Below are 24332 nucleotides of genomic sequence, written 5' to 3'. Positions count from 1 at the left end.
CACATAAGATGGAAGACGATATCCTCCTAGTCGAATCCAATCAAAAGAAGTGACTAAACTAATCGGAGGGGGTGTCGTAGGAATGTGAGAGTTGCCCTCTTGCTTGATGGGAATAGGAGAAATTCTCTCATGCACCACGAGAACTGGAGGATTTACCTCCATTTCATTCGAAACAGAAGAAACCAAAAGAACCTAAGCAGTATGAGGTTCACTCTCTACCATAAAGGTATGGTTAACTGAAGGTGGAGTCAAGTCTATCGGTTTCTCAACCAATGGTTGGCCGAGAACAGACTTATGAGACTCATTTTTAGAGAGAGTGGGCTTGACCAAAGATGACTTTTGATCAATCACTAGATCAACTAGTGAAGGATCAAGGGAAATATTTTGATACCTAGTCGAAAGACGAGGTTAAGAAGTTGTAAGATTTTCCAACTCTTTCGAAGCTTCATTGATAAGAGGACAAAGGTGAATGGGATGATTACCTTCACACAACTTACCAGTAAATTTGACTTTTCCCTTTTTCGCATGACCTTTATTGTTACTAGTTGAGGGTTTGTCACCAGCATGATTACTAAAGGCTTATGACAAAGGTTGATGTGAACCTGTGGATCACACTTCTAAGACCTTGGGAATACCAAGACAATTCCAAAGAAGGTGGTCACCCTTACATAACATGCAAGGGAATTTTACTTTCTGAGTCTGGTTGGAATATTTCTCTACATCAGTTGCATCTGTATCAATGGATCCTTGGTTGCCCCCTTGCTTACTTTGCTTCTTCTTCTTCTTAGCTTCCTGGTCACTAGAATCCAGACTTTCACCAGGCGAAGAGGAAGAATGAGGTGAATAAATAGGTGAAGAAGGCGAGGGGTCAACTTTAGGATCAACATAAGTTTGATGTTGTTCAAGTGGAGGAGAACTCGGTTGAAAAGAATTCTGGACACTTGGAACCACCAAGGTCGAAAACATCCAAACTGGCAGGCCAATGGTCAATCTAGGAAGGGACAATGTTGTCATATAGGGAGCACCAGTATTTCTGAAAGAAGGAAAAGGACTAGGATTCCCATCAGAGGGGTTTCCTTGACTGGTAGACTTAGGAGACGTTGCCATTGGTATCAACCTAAGATCTACTAAGGAGTATTTCCACAAGAAGGATGTTGTTTCATGGTCAATAAAATTTAGAATTTGAAACAAAAACTTTTCCTTTTCATGTTTTAATAGTTGAGAAAAGGACGAAAAGATGACTCTAGTCACTTTTGTTGGTTTAGCGAGCTTGAAAGGACAAGTGCTCGATGATATTTTCAAGTTTAATGAGTCAGAAAATATTGAAATGACTACTCACGATACTCTAGGCAAAAGGGATTACCAAGTAACTGTGAACTATAATATACACCTTAGCAAATAAATTTACTAAGGACTTGATGTACATGCAGGAAATCTCCTTGAATGTTGTTTTCGGTGTATCACGTTTACAGGGTGGCAGACTCGGCTTCCTATGGATAAAGGTTTGCAACCTATGAGGGTCTCCCTTTATATACTCGACGATACGGGGAGCACAAGTCTGTGCTAGCACTGTCTAATGCAAAAGAAAATGACAATTGTTGAGTTTTATAGACGCTGGAACACGTCTCTAGCCTAGACCACTAAGTATGAACGTTAATGTTTCAAATGCTCCTTAGATTAATTGATAGATTTTAAAGTTTATCTTCAATTATGTCTCAAATTTGGGCTCAAAACGATGTCACTTGAACACCTGTCATGCAACTATATGAAGAAAAAAAATCTTTTCTTTTCTATGAAAGCTAGACTAATCATGGGAAGAAATTTCAATCAATAATGCATCAAACAAAATGCATCATGCAAAATGCCTTCCACTAACTTTCACTTTCGTCTTCCAAATGCAAAATGTGAAAACAAAATCTAATCTTTCATTTCACTAAATGCAATGCCAAAAGTAAAAATATTTTCAGTTTTCACTATCCTAAATGCAACTTTTTCGAAAGTAAAATGGTTTTACTTTACTAAGATTCATTTATATGAATTATGTTTTTCTTTTTGTTTTGAATGATTTGATGCACCTAATACAGTTTTTAGCTTTCAATCACTGAAAAATGTGATCTATTTTCAATGATGAATATCAAAAAATTACTTTTCAATGCAACTAATCTAATGCATTTTCACGAAAGGTAAATTTCAAAATACAAGCTAAAACAAATGCAATTCGATGTTTTCAATGATTTCCACAGGAAAAAACACTCAATCAATCAGCAAAGCAAGCATCTCAATGACACCAACAAGCAGCAAATGATGACCAAATGGCTAGAAACCCTCAAACTCAATCATATTTCACTTCAAAGCCAATGAGACAAATTTTGCAAATTAATCAAGAATATCAATCAAAAACACCATAGACACTCTAGAAATTCACTGATAGAGGACACAAAGACTGAAAACAAGAAGAAAAACCCTATTTTCTCCTATATTCTGGGATCATTGCGCCTTTCATAGGCAAAAGAGTGATAATTGCGACTATACTTAAGAAAATTGGGATGTCATCGCGACTGTCAGGGATAAAATTGTGATGGGCGAGAAAAATGAAGAAAAAATAAGAAATCTTCAAGACTAGACAAAAATCAATGTCCTCAAGCAATCACCAACAAGTGAAAATAGTTACAAAAAAGAAAACAAGCTATAAAAATGGTGATTGGTCAAACTCACCACAAATTCAAGGTGAAGGATTGAATGGAAAGGGTTATAGCATCCCTAGTGGAGTCGCCATTTTTTTGTCTAGGTAAATCCTCTCTGCGGATAGAGACTATCCCTCTAGCCCAATGAGTGGTTCTAGCAACCAAATTACTCTACTAGACACTTTCCTAAGCTACAATTGAAAAGAGAGACGAAGAATATGGCCTACCTTGTTCTGATGCTATCTCGATCTCCTTTGTTGAAGACCTTGAATCACTTGTGTCATGGGCTCGTTCCTGCTACTCTCAACATTTATGCACCTGCACAAGGGATCAAGACACAACAAGGCATGCAAATACAAATAGCATATTCAAAAGCAACCTACTTAATTGATCAAGGAATGTTAAGCTAAATGATACATGAGCATACACATTTAGGGAAAATGAACCAGCAGTTGTATATTAATAGAAAATAAGGGGAAACATACAACCAAGCCTTGATGTTGATAGGCTCTCCTTGAATGAATATCCAAGTCCAATCTAAGCTCTCCAAGCACTCCTTCTCCAAGCCAAATGAGTAGCATATAGGCACAATCTTACCATAAGGGTGCAAATAGGCATAGACCAACCAACCTCCAACCTGACCAACCATTTTGGAATGGGAGAGGATGAATATATAAGCTAGGAAAGGGAGTTAGGACCTCTCCAAATATAGGATTAGACCCTCACCTCAAGGAGGTAGCTCATAGGGATAAGACCAAGAGACCAAGTTGAGAGAATTCAACCTCATCTATGTTGAACAACCTCCATCTCGCCACTCTGGAAGCTTCTAGATCACGAAGCTTTTCATCCTCTTTGGGAAAATTTCCTTTTTGGGATCATTGCGAGTATCCAAGTAAATAGAGTGATGCCATCACGGGTCAAGTATAGTGCAACATGCGATCATCGCGGTTTTTGGTCTCATAAGAGTGATGATCCTCAAATTAGATTTTTAGAGCTATTTCCTTTAGGGGAAGCCCAAGGCGTTTTCCAATCAATGTCTTAGAGAGGATCTAAACTGCATATATGAATGAGTACACTACATTATGGTCATGTTTTGAGAACTTCGGGGTATGCCACAAGGAAGAGCGGGAGGTGTGACAAAATACTGTGTAACACGGAGTTGTTTGGATCTTTGGGAATTTTAAAAAAAAAATGATTTAAATTAAATAACTTGTATTGTTTTAATACTTAAGGTTTTTAAAGCTTAAGAATAAGTCTTAGTTCTGGGGCTATTTAATTTGGTTTTTTTTTTTGGATACTCAAGGTTTAATACTTGGGTTTTTTTTTTTTTTAATTGAAAGGTCCCTATTTTAATATAATAAATTTTAAAGGAAATTTATAATACACTAAAATGGCATTAAGAAAGATTCTTCGGCGAAAATCACATGGAATATCATTTGTCGACGCGTTTCGAACCAACTAGTGTGGTTCATCGTCAGGACAAGTTGAAGCAACAGATCCAGCTTAGCATGATAAATAGTTTGAGCAGAGACTCCAACGGCTAAATTAACGGCTAATTTTGACCTTAGGACCAGGTCAAATTCTTAATTACTATTTTTAAGGAAATCATTTGAAGTCTCTATTATTAGCCGTTGGAGTCTCTGCTCAAACTATTTATCATGCTAAGCTGGATCTGTTGCTTCAACTTGTCCTGACGATGAACCACACTAGTTGGTTCGAAACGCGTCGACAAATGATATTCCATGTGAATTTCGCCGAAGAATCTTTCTTAACTTGATATGGATCACAGAAGCTTAAACTCTATTATAAAATGAGGGTTGTTGAACAGTACAACATATTGGAGCATGGGTTTCATGCTCAAGTTCTTTTATTTTATTTTTCAAGCTCCCATTGAGTTCCTCTAGGGTTTTTCCTAGGTATAAGAGTCATTTTCATATATGGAAGACCCTATGGGCACATTGTAATTGTAAAATAAAATTTATTTTGTCTTGAAAATGTCAAAATACCTCCAAGATCAAGTCGGCCTACATGAGTTGTCAAGTCGGCCTAAGTGAAGAGACATGTCTGTTGGGTCTTGAAAATGCCATTCATTTCCATTACACTTTCACTATTATGTCCATTATATCACCTCCATTTCACTACTATGTCACTACATTCATCCCACTTTCATTATCATTGGGCCACATTTATGTTTTTCCAAACTTTATTAATTCTTAACCTTTTTAAGTGAATTTGTGGTTAAAAATTAGGAAATAATGCGCATATGCTTATACCTAAAAAGTGGGTTGAGAATGTTGACATGTGTAGGTTAAAAGGAGGCTTCTAGAAGACCCTTATGTGGCACTCTAAGGCCAAATTCGAATTTGAGTGAAAAGAATCATGGGATCATGAGGATATGTGTCGCATCTCCTAATTGTATTGAAACTCTAAGAAGACATGTGTCTTATCAGTTCCTATTTTGATTAGGACTCTAGAGGTAGAGGAAGAGATTCATGGACTCTCATTAATGAGATGGCTTATCATATTTTTGTATAAATAGGAGATCTCTCTTCTTCATTTGTTAGTTTAGAGCTTAGCTTGTTAGTCTTAGCTTAGCTTGGAGTTTATAGTTCTTCCTTGATGGCTTTTGAAAGCTTTGGAAAGCTTTGTTGTACTTTGTAATTTTGAAGAATTTGAATAAAGCTTTGATGTTCTCAACATGGAAGGAGATGTGAAGTAGATGTCATGGAGCACATTAGAATGTAAGGTAGAGTAGATTTTATTTTGTAATTTTGCTTTGATTTCATCTATGTCATTTTATTGCTTTCAAGTTTGATAGTTTAGATTTTCCATTCATGCAATTTTAATTCATGCAAGTGTGTTCAACCGGTTGATTGTAGATTAGTTTTTCTTTACATGTTTTTGCATCAAATAGTGACATGAGATTTGCCTCTCTGCTGAACTTTTTCTTAAGCTTTTCAATTTCAGTTATGCTTTGATTTCAGTCTTATTTATTTGTTGTTGTTAGTTAGTTTAGATATCAAATTCTTCATGTCATTTGACGTTATCTCTAGAGCCATGGCTTAACCCCAAAAAGCTACTTGGCGAGCTATCGGATTATGAGTGAAGTGATTTGATTTTACTTTCATCTCTGCAATTAGATATCAGGTTCTTCATGTTATTGACGTTATCTCCAGAGCCATGGCTTAACCCCGAAAAGCTACTTGGCAAGCTATCGGATTATAAGTGAAGTGACTTGATTTTACTTTCATTTGCAAGTAGGTAATTTAGATATCAGGTTCTTCATGTTATTGACGTTATCTCCAGAGCCATGGCTTAACCTCGAAAAGCTACTTGGCGAGCTATCGGATTATAAGTGAAGTGACTTGATTTTACTTTCATTTGCAAGTAGGTAATTTAGATATCAATTCTTCATGTTATTGACGTTATCTCCAGAGCCATGGCTTAACCCGAAAAAGCTACTTGGCGAGCTATCAGATTATAAGTGAAGTAAATTGATTTTGCTTTCGTTAGTCTGCAATTTTTGGTTTGTTTGAGTGCAATAGTTTAGATTTTATTTCTGTAATTAGATGGGCAACAGAGACAGTGATTTCATGATCAGTATTTCATATTTTGTTTGATTTAAGTAGCTGCATATTTACACTTTTGTTCAAGTACTGATTTGATCAATAACATGTTTTGAGATCTTTTGAAATGTTAAGTTTTGGAAGTTACCATAAGGGACATAAACCTTGTCTTGAAATCTACATCCATACTTGACCTTTAAAAGTATTCTTAAGACCTTAGAATAGGATTTCCATTTGCATTAAACACTTTAGGAAACCAACAAGAAAAAAACCCCAAAAACAACATAAACTATAAAACAACGAAGTAAGAAAAATGTTAACTAAGCACATATGGTGCACCACACTTCATCAGTTTACGATAGTCGAATTAATAATTTATGTAGAGCAATTTAAGACGTTAAATTGACTAGACAATGTCCACCCTTGAAGGAATCCTATATATAATAGGAACTCGTCCTCCATTTGTATCATTCACTCACTGACTCATCTCTCATGCGAAGAAGAAGTCGAAGTGTTTGGGTCTCTCTACTTTCTTATAGGAATGCAAAGTTAGGGTTTCTACATTGGACAAGTCTAGTTTGATTTTGGAAGCATGAAGAGAAAGAAGGCAAGTGAAGGTATCTTAGGGTTTCCTACTATCCCTAAGACTCAAATCAAGGCAAGCGAGGTCAAGGGAAGAGCAGCAAGAGGGAGATCGAAGTCTCCTAGTGAAGCAGCAACAGTTGCTGGGGCAGAATTTCGGATTTACTGGGGAGGTCGAAGATATTGCAGCAGGAGGTTGAGGAAGACTTGATCTTGGAGGGTACTTGTCTGAGTCTAGGTCATGGTATTCGTCAATTGAAATATCTAAAATATAAGAAGAGATTTTACGGGTTTTCCCCTCAAGAGGAGGGGTTTTGGCCCTTGCTTGGAGCCTACATACTATGTCATTTTTCTTACTGATTTGATATTGTTTTGATGTATTACATATTGAGCTAACAATTATCAAAGCTAATAAGTAAAAAGCTAACACAATCAGTTATCAATTTAAGAGAATTAACATATACATTTCCCTACTGAATTCTCAACATGGTATCAGAGCTTTGGTTATCTAAGGGCATTATGAATATCTCCTCTACAATGAAGAAGGTCATCAAAAGGATTGCAAGACATCTCAAGAAAAGCATCAAAGAGCTATGGAGTCTCATATTCTCTTAAAATAAGTAATCAATCATAGAAAAATATGAAGGACTCTTCTTTGCTCTCTCTGAAACATTTCAAGACAAAGACATCTGGGTAATTGATAGCACATCAAGGCACATGACTAGTCACTCTCACCAATTGAAGACCTTATCAAAAGGAAAATCCACTTACTTTGTGGAACATGGAGACAACAAGAGTTATCCTATGAAAGGCATTGGGATCATCATCCATAAAGCTACAAGATGGAAGCAACATCTACCTCAACAAAATTTTGTTTGTTCCGGGTTTGCACAAAAATATACTTTCTATTTCAATCTTTGAAGATAAAGAAGATAGAATAACCTTCATTGATGGAAAAGTAGTTGTTTAGGAAAAAGACTCAAGCATATAAAAATCTAAAGTGATTGGTATCCGAGAAGGAAGGATCTACATATTAATATCTCTCATAAATCATGCCCTAGTTCACACTGAGATTAGTCCATGTGAACTTTGGCATAGAAGGTTTGGTCATCTACATTTCAAAATTATTCCAACCCTAAATTCTATAGTAGATGGAATACCAAATCTAAAGGAGGATCATGAAGGTGTCTGCAAAGGATGTGCATTAGGCAAAAATACCAAGAAACCATTTGGAAGCAATGCTTCATAGTCGAAAGAAATCTTGGATCTCATTCACTTTGATGTATGTGGCCCTATGACTCCAAAATCACTTGGAGGACATATTTATTATGTCACATTCATAGATGATAACTCAAGAAATACTTGGGTTTACTAAATGAAAACCAAGGGTGAAAACTAAGATCTAATAATGGAGGAGAATATACATCCAAGAAGATCATAGCATTCTGTAAGGAATCTGGGATTAAGAGGGAGTTGATAGTTCCATACAATCATGAACAAAATGGAGTTGTAGAAAGAAATAACATGTCCATTGAATAAAGTGTAAAATAAATTATACATTATTAAGATCTACCAAAGTTCCTATGGGGTGAGGCAACTAATACAACAGTCTAGATACAAAATCGATGTCCTCACAGATCTCTAGACAACAAAACTCTGGAAGAACTGTTCACTAGGAAAAATCCATATGTCGATCATCTCTGAATCTTTGGATATCCCGTGTACATTCATATTCCAAAAGACAAAAGAAATAATTTGGATCCTTCTAGTGTGAAAGGTATATTTGTGTGGTATAGTAACTCATCTAAAACCTATAGAATCTATATGAAAGATGGACATCACATTGAAGTTAGTCATGATGTCATATTTGATGAAAGCATAGCATTCAAGAAATCAAAATAACTTTCTATAGATTCGGATGACGAAGAACTTCTTATGTTTGAGGAAGAAGTTAACAAGGAAGGAGTATCTCACCATGATGAAAAAGGACCTAGTGAACCTATTCAACCTGTGGTCACTCAAGAAACAAGGAAAAGACCTAATTGGTTGAATTCCACACTACTTGATGCAAAAGGTGATGGAGCAGCTCAACGATCATTTAGAGAAATTAAAAGACCCAAGATATACTTTGGGTATGTTGCATAGATGAAAAAATTAAGAAAAGCAGAACCATCCACTTTTAAAGATACTATAGAACATCAAGAATGGAAATATGTCATGAATGAATAATATCAATATATAATGAAGAATGGAGTATGGGAGATCGTACCGAGGCCTGAAGGAAAATCTGTAGTTACTTCTAAGTGGATCTATAAGATCAAGCATGCAGTCAATGGAAGTATAGACAATTACAAAGAAAGCTTTGTGGAAAGAGGGTTCTCTCAACTTGAAGGCATTGGCTATGAAGAAACTTTTTCTCCAATAGAAAGATACACAACAATTCGATCATTAGTCTCTCTGGCAGCATTTATGGGATGGAACATCCACCAAATGGATGTCAAGACTGCATTTCTGAATGGAATAATAGATGAACAAGTCTACATAGAACAACCCTCGGGATTCAAAATCAAATACAGGAAGGCATATGTTTGCAGATTAAAAAAAGAATTGTGTGGACTCAAGCAAGAACCAAGGGCATGGTATGCTAGAATGGATGCATATCTACAAAGACTAGGCTTCACAAAAAGTTTTGTTGACTCAAACCTCTATATTAAGGTTGTAAACAATGAACCTGTAATCATTCTTTTGTATGTAGATGATCTTCTCTTAACAGGTGTAGAAGGTCGAATTGAAGAATGTAAGAAGCAATTGGCAGCAGAATTTGACATGAAGGATCTGGGGCTAATGCATTACTATCTGGGACTAGAAGTCTGGCAGGAACCGAATGAAGTCTATTTAGGTCAAGGAAAGTATGTGATTGAGATTCTGAAGAAGTTCAACATGATGGACTGTAAAGAGATGACCACTCCAATGATCACAAACTTGAAAAGACTAAGGAGTTTTGAATCAAGCCCTGTGGATCCTTCTAGATATAGACAATTGATTGGCTCATTAATGTACTTGGTGAATACTCGTTTGGACATATGTTTTGCAGTAAATATACTTAGTCAATTCCAAGTGGAGCCGAAGCATGATCACTGGATAGAAGCAAAACATATCCTAAGATATCTATAGGGAACCATCAACTACTACCTGAAATATGATAGAAGGAATAATGTTCAATTGATTGGTTATACAGATTCTGACTGGGGAGGCAGTGAACAAGATGGAAGAAGCACTACAAGAGGATGTTTTAGTCTAGGATCATCTATGGTCTCATGGATGAGAAGAAAACAAAACACCATTGCTTTGAGTAGTGCTGAAGCAGAATATGTTGCAGCATGTGAAGTTAGTCAGGAAGCAATTTGGTTAAGAAAATTGTTTTCTGACTTATTTGAAGGATTGATGAACCCTACAGTGATACGTTCTGATAACACAAGTTGTATTCGTTATTGGGAATCATGATTGTCGTTAGACCAAAACCTTCAAGTGTTAATCAACGATCGCATCACCGGAGATAAGGATCCATGAGGTGCAGTTAGTCCATGTCATGAAACACATAGGGAGTGTCGGTTTATCCAATGTCCAAAAATCTCCCCTCCAACGCAAGTTGGGTGTGTATCGAACTCGTAACCTACACTTTGATACCACTTGTTGGGAATCACAATTATTGTTAGACCAAAACCCGCAGGTGTTAGTCAACAATCACATTGCCAAAGATAAGGATCCACGAGAGGCGATTATTCCATGTCACGAAACACACGGGGAGCGTCGGTTTATCCAATGTCCAACATTCGTTTGTCTAAGGACACAGTTTTTCGTGGGAAGACAAAGCATATCAACAACAAGTATCACTATATATGAGAGCTAGTGTAAAATAGTGTGGTGCAGCTATAGTATATCTACACTGATGAGTAATTAGATGACATATTGACAAAATCACTTCCCAACAAGAAGCTTGTATAATTAAGGGACAAGTTTGGTTTGGTGGATTTGTCCTCTCGGCTTGAGAGGGAGGGATAAACACAAGCATTATCGTCTTCACTTGAAGAAATAATGGAGGGTTCGGTAACCATCTGGCATTCGATACTCTTTGAGAATGTGGTAGGGAATTCAAGACAAGAGTAGTCATGGACCAATATTCTTTGAGGATTAGCTACCCAAGATAAGAATAGTCCAACGAGAGGTCATACTCTGGGAACACCTAGGTGGGGTATGTACCTTGGAGAGACAATGATGATGGTGTCTACACATCATTGGTCTCGCCAACATTGTGCTTTGATCTTGTGGAGAGATAGAGTTGTTAGTCAAGGCCTTGCTATATGACAATGCTGGTCATTATGATGCTAGATAGATGGGTTACCAATCTAACTCTTCTTATGAGATCTCTTCAGATTGAGAATGACCATGTACCTCCTATGAATACCTCCCTAGTTAAGAGGGAGTGTTGAAGAATGTGTAACTAGGTTCGGTCTTCATTAGTATGAAATGTATTCTTAGATATATATATATATATATATATATATATATATATATATATAGATATATAATGAAAAAATTATTATTATTATTATTATTATTAGTATTAGTATTATTATTGGAGCATGGGTTTCATTCTCAAGTTCTTTATTTTATAGGTCAAGCACCCATTGAGTGCTTCTAAGGTTTTTCCTAGGTATGAGAGTCATTATTATATATGGAAGACCCTATGGTAACATTGTAATTGTAAAAGAAAATTTTGTTTTTCTTGAAAATGTCAAAATACCTCCAAGATCAAGTCGACCTACATGAGTTGTCAAGTCAGCCTAAGTGAAGATACATGTCCAACCTTGAAGGAAGCCTATATATAAGAGGAACTATTCCTCCATTTGGATCATTCACTCACTCATCTCTCATACGAAGAAGGAAGTATGAAGAAGTCGAAATGTTTGGGTCTCTCTACTTTCTTCTAGGAATGTGAAGTTAGGGTTTCTGCACTGGGCCAGTCTAGAAGTTCAATTTTGGAAGAAGAAAGAACAAGAAGGTAAGATAATATCTCTTAGGGTTTCCTACTAGACCTAAGACTCAAATCAAGGCAATCTAGGTCAAGGTAAGAGTAGCGAGATGGAGATCGAAGTCTGCCAGTGAAGCAGCAGTAGTTGCTGGGGCAAAATTTTGGATTTACTGGCGAGGTCGAAGATATTGCGGCAAGAGGTCGAGGAAGACTTGATCTTGTAGGGTGCTTGTTTGATTCTAGGTCATGGTATTCATCAATTGAAAGATCTAAAATATAAGAAGAGATTTTATGGATTCTCCCCTCAAGAGGAAGGGTTTTGGCCTTGGCTTGGAGCCTACATATTGTGTCATTTTTCTTACTGATTTGGTAGTTGTTTGATGCATTTCATATTGAACTAACAAAGATCAAATCTAATAAGTAAAAATATAACATAAGAATTTATCAAGTTAGGAGAATTAACATATACATTGTCGTACTGAATTCTCAATAGTGACTACTTATTATCTGGCCAATGTTGCATAATTGTTCTTGTATCTTCTTTTGAACCTTTTATTCTTGTGAATGGACTCTCCCCCTGTGAAATCTTACTACTATGGTGATACTCCATCTATTATAAGTCCAGGGAACAGCCTTATACTCCTTTAGCTAAGATTAGTAAATTTGATTCAAAGCAAGTGTCTTAATATCCAAGTTGTTACACAATTTGACTGGACTACTTAACTGCTCTTTTTGATAGCTTCTTCCCTTGAGGATAAATTATTCATAGTGAATTCTTCTTGTTATGTGGCCACGCTCCCTTTTGCACAAATTTTGTAACTTAACTTTCCTATACTGCTTAATTTTTTGATAGTTTCTCGCACTTCACATGGTCTCCTTTCAATATCTACCCTGCATATTCTTGCTTCTTCAAGTTTAATTTCAACCATCCATATCCTTAAAGAATATTTCACCAATGTATTAGATCTAAGTGGTCATATCTATCTTGTTTCTTCTTGATTCATTCTCCATGCATTGGAGTTTATTCTTGGTTTAGAGAGACCTTCTTCTTTAAACCATCTCAAAATGATCCTTCAATCACAGGTTATATGTCCTTTATTGTGGCAATTGTAACATTTTTTATCGGGCTTGAATATTGGAAAGAATGGCCCATATGACCTGCTGCTATAACTTCTTAATTTATTTCCCATATATTTTTCTTTGAAGCCTAATAATATCCTATATTTCTGATATAATCATAAGTCCTGCAATCCCTTGCTTTATTTCCAAATCTTGTGCATGAGAAACAATGACCAAAAAACATATTTTGATACTCGGTTGGATGGATTTGCCTTAATGAAGCATTTCTTATAAAGTTGTTCCTTGGAAGAGATTCATCTCTTTGTTGATATTTGACTCCTATTCCACTACTACTTGTAGATCCCTTGAGAAAATTTTCTATCACAGTGGTCCTTATGCCTACATATTGGTTTCTACCTTTACTTGAGTTAGTTGTAACTTGTTGATCTCAAATTCATTTTTGAGTGTGACCTCAAAAGCAAACATGCTTAGGTTGGTCCTTTACGTGATGAATGTCTTCAATTGTATTTTTTTTGGATCCTATGAAAGTATTCTTAGGGAGTTCTCCATAAGGTGCTTCTCCTTTGGATGTATCATGCTATTCCTAATAACTGAGATCTGTCTTGATGAAGGGAGATATCTGCAGGCCAAGGATATGATCTAATGATTTAGAACCTTTAAGGAGCTCTAAGTTTTGATTAGCTTATTTGAAGTGTTCTCTAATTCTCCTCTCAAAAGCACTATTTCTTCTTCCAGTTTTTCACAAAGCTCTTCCTTTTTCATTTAGTTGCTTTAACATAATCTAATTCATGTTTTTAGTTGATTCTAGTTCAATTTTGAGAGAGACGATAGAATATGCATCACGATATCTATATTCATATTCTTGCAATTTTTATTCTAGTTGATCTACCATCTTTCTTAAAGATTTTAGTTCTTCCAATACAATTATGAGTTCTTCTTCATAATTTACTTATGCTTCAATTTCTTCTTTAGTTATGAACTATTCCTCTTTCATTACTATACATGCTTCCATTGCCTTCATAATCATTATCTTCTTTGGAGTACAAGCTTATCTTTTTGGCATTTCGTCTTCTTTTATAATCATCATATTTGAATTTCACTTTATCATCACTATCATTCATTTATTACATAAGGACATTTAGAAGTATAGTTTAATATCCTTTCACATTCAGAACATTTAAATGGAAGCTTGCCTTTGAACTTTCTAGTTCACTTCTTTAGATTTCTAACAAATTTGGTTTCTTCTACATATGATTCATGACTGGAGTCTTCTCGAGTCTCGTGCTTGCTTCCTTCCTTGGTTGCTTTGAATGCAGCTTCTTTGGTTCATGCCTTGTCCTTTTCTTTCCTTAGTTCATATGTAGTAAGAGTTCCATGAAGGATATCCATGCCTAACTTTTGCATGTCGGATAGCTCTTCAAGCGCTGATACTTTAGGATTGAACCTTGAAGGAAGTGATCTCAATATTTTTCAAACAATATCAGCTTCCTTGACTTCTTCACTAAGACCTATGATAGAGTTGACAATATTGTCTACTCGAAGGAAATATGAAGCAATATTTTCATCTTCTTCCATTTCGAAACCTTCAAACTAAGCTCTATAAGTTTGTAACTTGGCTTCCTTTACTTTGTCATCCCCTTCATAATAGCTTTTAATCTTGTTCCATAGTTCTTTGGTTGATTTGCAATGCATCACTTTGAGAAATTTAGTATCTGATAAGCCACTTAAGATGGCATTTTTGGCCATTGAATTAGATGTATATAGAGCTTTACCAGTTGCATCAGTGTGAGGAGTAGCAAGTACATGGAAACCATTCTCAACAGCCACCAATACATCAATACCCAAGGACATGATGTAGGTTTCCACTCTTATTTTCTAGAAATCATAGTTTGTTCCATCAAAATGAGGAGGTTGAGATGGGCCATCTTCCCTATGATCAACCTTATAGTGATTAATTGTTCTTGAAGGAACCTGCTCTTAAACCAATTATTAGAATAATGATCATATTAGGGGGTGAATCATTGTATTAAGAAATTATAGCAAATTAAACAATTTTACAATTTTATCATAACTAAGAACATGATAGAGCATCAAAAAACATCATCATCACATCAACACATGAAAACACAAGATGTATGTGGAAACCCTTGCGGGAGAAAACCACAAATATTTTTATCTGCTTCAATCTTTGATTACAACAGTTTGGAGGCACCAAGCCCCAAAATAGATTTGCAGACACCAACCTGCTAGAGGCACGAACCCCCAAAATATATTTGAAATCACCAACCTGCTATATGTTACAACTTAATCAAGGCACAAACCTCGAAAATATGCAAGCATCGACTTGCATTAGGCTCCAACCTGATTGAGGCACCAACCTCGGAAATATGTAAGCACCAACTTGTTGTAGGCTCCCACTTGATTGAGGAACCAACCTCGATGGGTACACCCACCTCATTCTTAAAACTATAGTGGATCACCTTTCATAATATTTCAAACTGGATCCACAAGCTCAACATAATACACCTCTTCTAAAATTGATCATATCGACACAACTTCAATCAGTTATTCAAACATCAATAGTAACTTATTCTACATTTTGTGTATCAACAATAAACCTTCTCATATGGCCCAGAACATTTTGGCAACGATGAAATAAATATGACTTCTTGTCCTCAAAAACCTATCTTCATGACTTTTCATGTCCCATTTCAGATCACAAGAAAATTCTAGAAATTTCCCCCTTTTCAAAAATCAAATTGGCCCTCAAATTAGCCAATAAAACATTATAAAAATTAGTCATTCTACAAAATGCACCTTTTTGTTCCGTTGTCTATAAAATGCACCTTCTCAGAGCGTTTTCTACAAATTTCACTTCTTCAGTCTAAGAAAAACTTTGACAAAATTCACTCTTGAGAAAAAAATAAATTTCGGCAACCCCAACTGAATTCAAACCCATGATAGTCTCCTAAACCAATCAAAGTCAATACCAATTCAACTATTATGGCACATGTTTATGTCAAACATCAGCGAGTATATTTATCATGACGAAGCCAATTCCACGTTCGGGCCTAACCACAAAGTGACACCATGTTGATAAAACAAAAATGTATGTCTTTAGGTTTAACAATACGTCGTATATGTCTTGGACCATACTTGAACTTGTAACAAAACCAAATATGCCTTCAAACTTAACCAATGAACCACGTCATGTGTGTCTCAGACCAGACAGAGTTGAGTATTTCTTCAGGCCTTCACCAAGAGCCACCTTGCAGACATGACCAATACACCTTTGGGTTGATCCAAGGATCTTCGTATAATTAAAATCAATACACCTTCGAGCTTACCGTGCATTAAACAAGACCAATTCACCTTTGAGCTTATCATGCAATTAAATAGAGTCAAAACGCCTTTCGGTTTCATCATATATGTCTCGGCACAATCGGAACCAATACGCCTTTGGGCTTTACCATACAAAATAGAACCAATAAGCCTTCGAAATTCACAGTGTATATTTTGGAACAACCAAAACTAATATGCCTTCAAGATTTACTATACAAAAGAGAATCAATGTGCCTTTGTGCTTCATCATATATATCTTAGCACAATAAAAACCAATACGCCTTTGAGCTTTATTATATATTTCTCAAAATCAATATGCCTTTGGGCTTTACCATGAGTTATGACATGTCTGTCTCAGACTATACAGAGCCTTCAGGCCTCACCATGCATTGTAAACCAAACAAATTGATACGTCCTCGAGCTTAATCATGCATTGTAAACCAAACAAATTGATACTTATTCGAGCTTAATCATGCATTGTAAACCAAACAAATTGATACATATTCGGGCTTTACCATGAGATATGCCATGTTTTTCTCGAACCCAACAAAATCTGTGGGCCTCACCATGCATTGTAAACCAAACATATTGATACACCTTTGGGCTTCACCATGAATTGTAAACCAAATAGATTAATACTCCTTCAAGCTTCAACATGCATTGCAAACCAAACATATTGATATGCCTTTAGGATTCACCATGCATTAGAACCCAAATAGATTGATACGCCTTCAGGCTTCACCATGCACTATAAACCAAACAGATTGATATGCCTTCAAGCTTCACCATGTATTTCAAACCAAATAGATTGATCAATGATTTAATTCACATTCCTTAACACTAGATAGGAACATACATACATATGTGTGTGTATGTGTGTGTGGATTCCCCTGGGCTAGGTTGGAGTGACATAAATTTGAAACACGAGCAGACACAAGGTTAAATTTTTTCATTTGTGTAGAACCTTCCATGTGACCTTATTTAGTGCCTAGACAATGATGATAGTAGCCACTATGGATTTCCCAATCCTCCATATGACCATGCCACATGACCTATTCCTTAGGAGTTTGTAATATCTCTGATCACGTGACTTGGGGACCCCTCAAGTTTAAGATGTGATGAATGTTAAGAAAAAAAAAGTGTGGATATTCTATATTGATTATGGGTATGTTTTGGTCATTATGAATTTGAATGTAATAAATTGTTCTTTTAAATACATAAGCACGTACATTCATGTATATAATAATAATAGTAAAAATTGATAAAGAGGGTGATAAATGTTTCATATATATATATATATATATATATATATATATCTATATATATATATATATATATATATATCCTTTCAGTAAAAAAAAAAACATTTAATCAGTTATCTTCCAAGAAAGGGAATTAATAACATAAGATCAAAAGTTCAAAAAGAGAACCCTTCAAGCTGCCAAAAAATAAAAACAAAAACAAAAACAAAAAACAAAACAAAACAAAAAATGTTTGTTCTAGAAGAGAAGACTAAAAATCTCAAGAAAGAGAACTTACTAGGCAGATGGCAGGGGAAAAAGGCCATTAAAATTTGAAAAAAAGGAAACAGGTTGAGAGACTGGGAAATTTTAATGATAGGGTTGGAGATAGATGCCCTAATTATGGTGCTCATAGTTGGGATTGTTGTGGGAGAGAAAATAGTAACCCCAATACCAGTGGGAGATAAAGACTGGTGGACCCTCTCAACAAGTTGCTACTTGTCAGGGGTGAACAGTCTGGAAAAGTTATGTTAGGTTCACTGAAAGGATATTGGCTCTGGGGAAGCTAGAAGAGATCTAACTTAAGGTTGGGTGGATCAAATAACCATGTTTATGGTCTAGCTGAATATAAGGTAAAAGTTATCATTCATTTTGCCGAATATGAACTAACATGAGTTCTTATGGAAAATTACTATATGTAACACATTCACAAAATGGCAAAATAATAGTTGAACAAAACAAAGGCCATATTATGAGAATGGAAAGAAAAAGAGACATTTGTAACTAATCCATCTTGTAATTTTAGAAACATTGTAGCAATATAGTGTCAAATAAGGGAAATTATGTGGAACCTCCAGAGTTAAACTAATAAGTAAAATCATTATTTATGATCTTTCCCTTTAAAATTTGAAACCTCGGATTGATAGAAAAACAAAGTTACGTCAAAGCTTGTACGGTTGTGCAAAACAATATCCTAGTTGTACATTATAATAAAAAACAACTTTATGGAATTTTTCCTTGAGGATTAACTGAAGACAAGAAGAAAAAATGATTGTTCCAGGGTGAACCCTTGCTCATTGGTGTTGCCTCGAAGGGAACCTGGAAGAGATAACATTGTAATGAAAATGGAAAATAGAACAAACGCGGCACCTAGGTAAAAAAATAAAAAATAAAAGTAGCCAGCAAAGAGAATGTGACCCATTAGCTAATTACAAGTTTGTAGGGGACACCTACACTCAAAAACCCCAAATTTAAACGAAAATTAAAAATGGGTAGAATATGATTGTGGGTAGAAGGCAAACCATAGTCGTTATAGTAATAAGAAAAAAATTGCAATAAACCTAGTAGAGGGGTTGATATAAAGTTAGGAACGAACCTGAAGTAAACAGTCACCCTCATTCTCAGCTCTGAACTATTCCTTCATGTAAACATAATCAAGGAGAAGGGGTAAGGATAAATACCAAACTCTAAACTTTTAAAATATATATAAATATATATATATATATAAACCCTACAACAACTGAGGAAAAATTGTGTCTTATCGCAGGCACTGATGGTCCCGAAAAAACCCTGGTCAAGAAGTCTCGTAAGGCTATTAAAGAAATCCATCGCTTGATTTCGTGCAACAACATCTCTAATCTCCGCTGACTGAGCATGGAAAGAAAGATTATATTAATTAGGGGATATGGAACCCTAGGAGAAAACGATAGTAAGGAAAATTCAAAAGAAGAGATGAGAAACTGAGGGTCGGTTTCTCGGGGCAGGGTGGTAGAAAATGACCATCCTATCTCACATGTGTTCAACACCATTGGGACTTGAGGGAGGCCTTGGCCGAACTCCAACGTAGCATGCACCAGCAAATGCATGAGAACATGACTATGCAGGAATGGGAGATAGAGAAACGGGAACGCATCAGGCAATTGGAGGACAAAGTGGATGCACTACGCCATCAGCTGGAAAATTTGAAGATCAAGGTGGAAACCATGGAGGAAGGCATGGAGGAAAACATGGAGGGCGTGACAGACTAGGAGAATTCCAAAGACTCAGAAGATGCTTCTCCTAGCCTAGATCTAAACTGCCCAGCTCCAATGGATATCTGATCACCTCTGTCTTGTTTTTTGTTTTATCAAAGTGATGAACTGTAAATGTATATACCTCTTATTTCAATTATGTCGAAGTTATAGTTGTAAATATCCCAGGATGGGAAAGTTTTGTAAGCAGGATAACCATATCTACTGTAATATTCTAGATGGGAAAAGAAAGTATTATCAACTTGTTGAAGCATGGATAAACTGATGTAAAGACCCGATTTTGTTGCAAACGGGTGCGACTTTTTTAATATACTCTATAGTTATTCTGGTTTTTTAAAAAAACAAGCTCTATATCAAGTGAGAAGTTAAACCAAGACACTTCAAGCATTGTCAAATATATATATGCATGATAAAAGTAAACATTTCCTTACATTTTCCATGAGAAGGTAGAAAAACAAGTTGTCTAAACTATATTCTCTGCTCCTCCCATATAAAAGAAAAGTTTATTTGTGTTAATGTGTGATGTTTTGGAATTGTAAGTGCTAGCAAGTTTATTTTTTTCCGGTAGACATTTTGAAATTTTCTTTTTATTTTTGGGAGACATGAAAAAGTCCATGGTCAAACCAATGTTAACATCATCATGCCACATGGCACTCTCTGAGTGTTACCACATGTCACTCAGAATTGGCCTTATTTTCCACACAAAATCGTTGACTAGACATGTTACATGGCACCCTACCATGTTGCCATGTCATCTCTCGTATTGTCACATCATAATCCATGTCATCAGCATATGTTGCCACTAGGCACCAATACTCTGCTACCATGTCACCATCCATGTGTGCCTCTATTTCCACTTGGTGCTACCACGTTATCACTCTCCTATGTCATCAATTCATTAGTCCTGCCATTTAAGGGTCCACATGTCAAAAGGACTACTTGGCACTTGCCACATGTCATGTTCTTATTGGTCCAACATGGTGAAGGACAGAGAACATGGGGGGCACGACCTTTATTAAGCATCACATAAGTTTATGCTTCATCCACCATTCATAACATCCATAACTGTCAGATCTGCCATGAGTTGCATGATGTTTAACCCTAATAAATAATGTGCATGTATGTGTGCCAACTGTATTTGATTACTCACAAAGACATGGATCCAATATGAAGATGCATGAGTGTTAACAAATTTGGTGTTTTTAATAAAAAAATATGGTGTTTTTTCCCTTTTTTCCATTATCACCTTCAAACTGACTTATCTTCTCATCCCAAAGGAGTTTGACCAAGTGTGATATATTGTTGGAAAGTCTCGGAGAGGACTATCCAACCATACCAACTATAGATTCATTTGAACATCATAAATTCAACAAAAACTCTATAATCTTCGAGCCACTTTGTCATTATGATGTGATATTTTGAGGCATTAAACTATCATGATAACATTATACTCAAAAATCTCCTTCCATTGACATATCCTTTGACATCAATGACATTGGTTGTCATCAATGACAACATTATGTCCAAGAGTACATTTGTACATAAGCGTACAAAGACTCCATTTTTGGTAGTTGGAGTTCTTGGAGCGATAGCTTTGAGACTTCATATTCAACCTATTTGGGAGCCTTGGAACGAAAGTGAGATGGGTTGAGGGACTATGGTGAAAATAAAGGAGTACACTTGTTTAGGTTCTACAGGGTGAGGGGAATGTGAGTTTCTAGTTTGAATTCATACAGATGTCATTGAAATGTGAAATATTAAGTGTTATAGTGTTAAATTTTTCATATATGTACATGTACACTATTATGGTAATATGCACCAAGGACAGTGCAAAATGTGGGGGGAGGGGAATGTAACACCACAATTTTTAATTCTCATTAAACAATGTATATTTGTAAATACAGTGAATGGTTGTGGGCCAAGCAATGTAATATGTAAACATTGTACAATGAAAATAGTAAAATAAAATACAATGTTGTTAGAAATGGATAAGGATAGAGTCGTTAGGGCTATCCTTCCACAAGAGAGGGAGCTCCAAGGAGTTCAAGGGGGAAATTATACATTCCTAATATCCAAAGCCACCTTTCCAATAATCACTCTTGAAATAGACCTTTTATTTCCTTTTCTATTATTTCATAAACCCAAGCATTGAATGCATGTAAAAGGTTTGATGGGAAAGTCATTTCACATAGTTATTGAATTCAAGGGCTTAGTACAATCAACCTTGGGAATGGTGAGAGTCAAACATGCATGGAAGAAAAGGAAATTCAAATAGGGAGAGAGGCAATTTTTTACAATGGGGTAGAAGAGAGAAAAAGGGAAGGGAGTGTTGGAAGAAAAGAGAGGTGGCAATAGTGGTGCAAAAGATAGCTTGTTGGAGCTTGAAAGTGTGTGGAGGGTGTGGGTGTAAAACTTGTGAGTGATTTTCTATCAAGGAAATTATCTGAGAGCGTTTGATTTGTTGTTGTGAGCTTTCCTATTGTAGTGGAAATTCTTAGAGTCCCTAGTAGAGAGATTTCTTGGCCAATTTATGTTCATGTCCTAGAGAGAAGTGGGATAGCTTGAGGGATCATTTGGTTGAGAAGGAAATCACATTCCTTGGTTTGTGTGGGTTAAGAGGAAAGAGAGCCAATGGAATGAAATTTTTTCATGAACTAGCTTGTTGTAGTTTTTTACTGAGTATTGTGTTGTGAGTGGTCAGTCAATGTGTAACAATATATGACAATATAGCCAAATATATGATAAGGAGTTATAATAAACAACACTTTATATGTAATTTCTTGATAATATTTCATTGTTATGTTTAAATTCCAACCCTTTAATCTATATTAAAGAGATCATATTATCAAAATTCCTCTTCCTTGAACCACATTAAACTTAATTTATGAGACCACCATGGTCTTCTACTTATTGCAATTTTTTTGGCAATGTAAATTTCATCAAAAGTCAAACTTTATACATAAATTTATGGCCCTCCAAAGTTTCATTGTATAATGCCACGTCAATAGATGACACATGGAATCTTGTTCATATGTCATCACCACATACTACAATGTCACATGACGTGTGGTTGACGCATCTTGCACCTATGTATCACCGCTGCATTGTGTCAACTCCACAGGGTAGACAGATCAACTACATGTCCTCACCTGGATCCAAAAAAATCCCAAAAGGCCTCTTATACAAAAGCCAAATCTTTGGATTAACATAATCTAGATATAATTTTCATCAAATGATATGAATACTTGATAGAATGACAATTAATAGATCTGAATCTGGGAAAAACTTAAAGGAACTCTTTTCCAAAAATCTAGATTTCTAGTTTGGAAAACTCTAGATCCAATTTCCGATAGATGACAGGAAAACTTGATGGTAATGACACTTGATAAGATATGGTCCCGATTATGTTAAGGACATTCATATATAAGAAAAACTTTAAGGGAACACTTTTCCAAAATGCCAAATTTTTGGACTCTAGGTTTGTTAGAAGACAAGAATATTTCACGTTACGATAATCAACAAAATTTGATCCATATTTTGTTTGATACAACTAGATCCATGAAAGTTCTTAATGACTATTTTCCTAAAAACCAAGATTTTTTAGATTCACGGATCTAAATATGACTTTCATCAAAGGATAAAAATGTTTCAATAACTAATAGAATTCTGTAACACCCCACCCCACATTTACTCACTTTTACAACTTACCAGGGTAAACATGAATTGAATGTTACTATGCATGACCCAACATCCAAGATATAGTTATGGAAATGGGATCCACTTGTCTAACTTACTGCAACACTCAAAGACACATGATCACATAAATGTCAGACAATTTCCACTGGTGTCCTTTTCACTGAGATGGAACCACATTCTAACCTAGCTTATAGCCCAGTTGCACACATAACCCATTCTCCATGCGGTTGTGGATGAGATTTCCTCTTTCTGTGCTTACATCCATGTTGAGCCTCAAACGTGCACTCCTTTACACATCCTCTCAGCCTCCTTTTCCTATTCATTTCCTTCTTTTGCCACTCATTCCCTCCATCAAATTGCTCAAATCATTGTATTTTAGGACTTTTTACATGGTTTGCTAATTATGCTAATGACTGTTGTTGGTTTAGAATTTTGGTTCAAAGTGCTGCGTTTCCGCAGCTCACATAGGGTTTCCGCAGCTGATCCCGGTTTCCGCAGCCAACCCCGGATTCCGCAGCTGTTTTATTAAATGATATGTTCCAGGTGTCCTCAGGGAAGAAGAGCCACATGGGCAAGTTCGTGGAACCAAGGACATGGTGTGTATCCTTCCAGCTCATCCAAACCGGTCATCAAAACCCGTGGTCAACGAGGAGGCAAATACGGTCAAACTGAAGTCATTGGCGGTGGCACGGCTCTGCGTGTTCGGTTTGGAGCACGTAAAGAACAGCTGGCCTCTTCCTCAGCCATGAGGACCGTGGGAAACAAGAATCCAACAGCAGATTGATGGCCCATAACGACCGTTGCCTAAATCCGAGGACGGTGCTAGATTACGTGTTTTTACACAGCTGATAGAATAGCCCAGTTTGCGTTAAGTTAGTTTGCTTTCTCTGCTATAAATAAAGCGTCTCTAAACGCTGGATAGTTAGTCTTTTAATCAGTTGTAAACTCTGTTGAGACTTATTTTTATAAGCATTTTGTAAGCTCCCCACTGTATTTTTTATATGTGCTGTTAATACATGAGAAGACCGTTCTGTTTCTAAGCGTGTAACTGATCTTTTGGATTGGTTGAAGTAGGCGGA

This window comes from Pinus tabuliformis, chromosome 9 (genome assembly GCF_031772625.1).
Source record: "Pinus tabuliformis cultivar Carrire ecotype Pingquan chromosome 9, CPIR1, whole genome shotgun sequence".
Lineage (NCBI taxonomy): Eukaryota > Viridiplantae > Streptophyta > Pinopsida > Pinales > Pinaceae > Pinus > Pinus tabuliformis.
The sequence above is the reverse complement of the archived record's forward strand: the minus strand, read 5'-3'. Positions refer to the sequence as shown.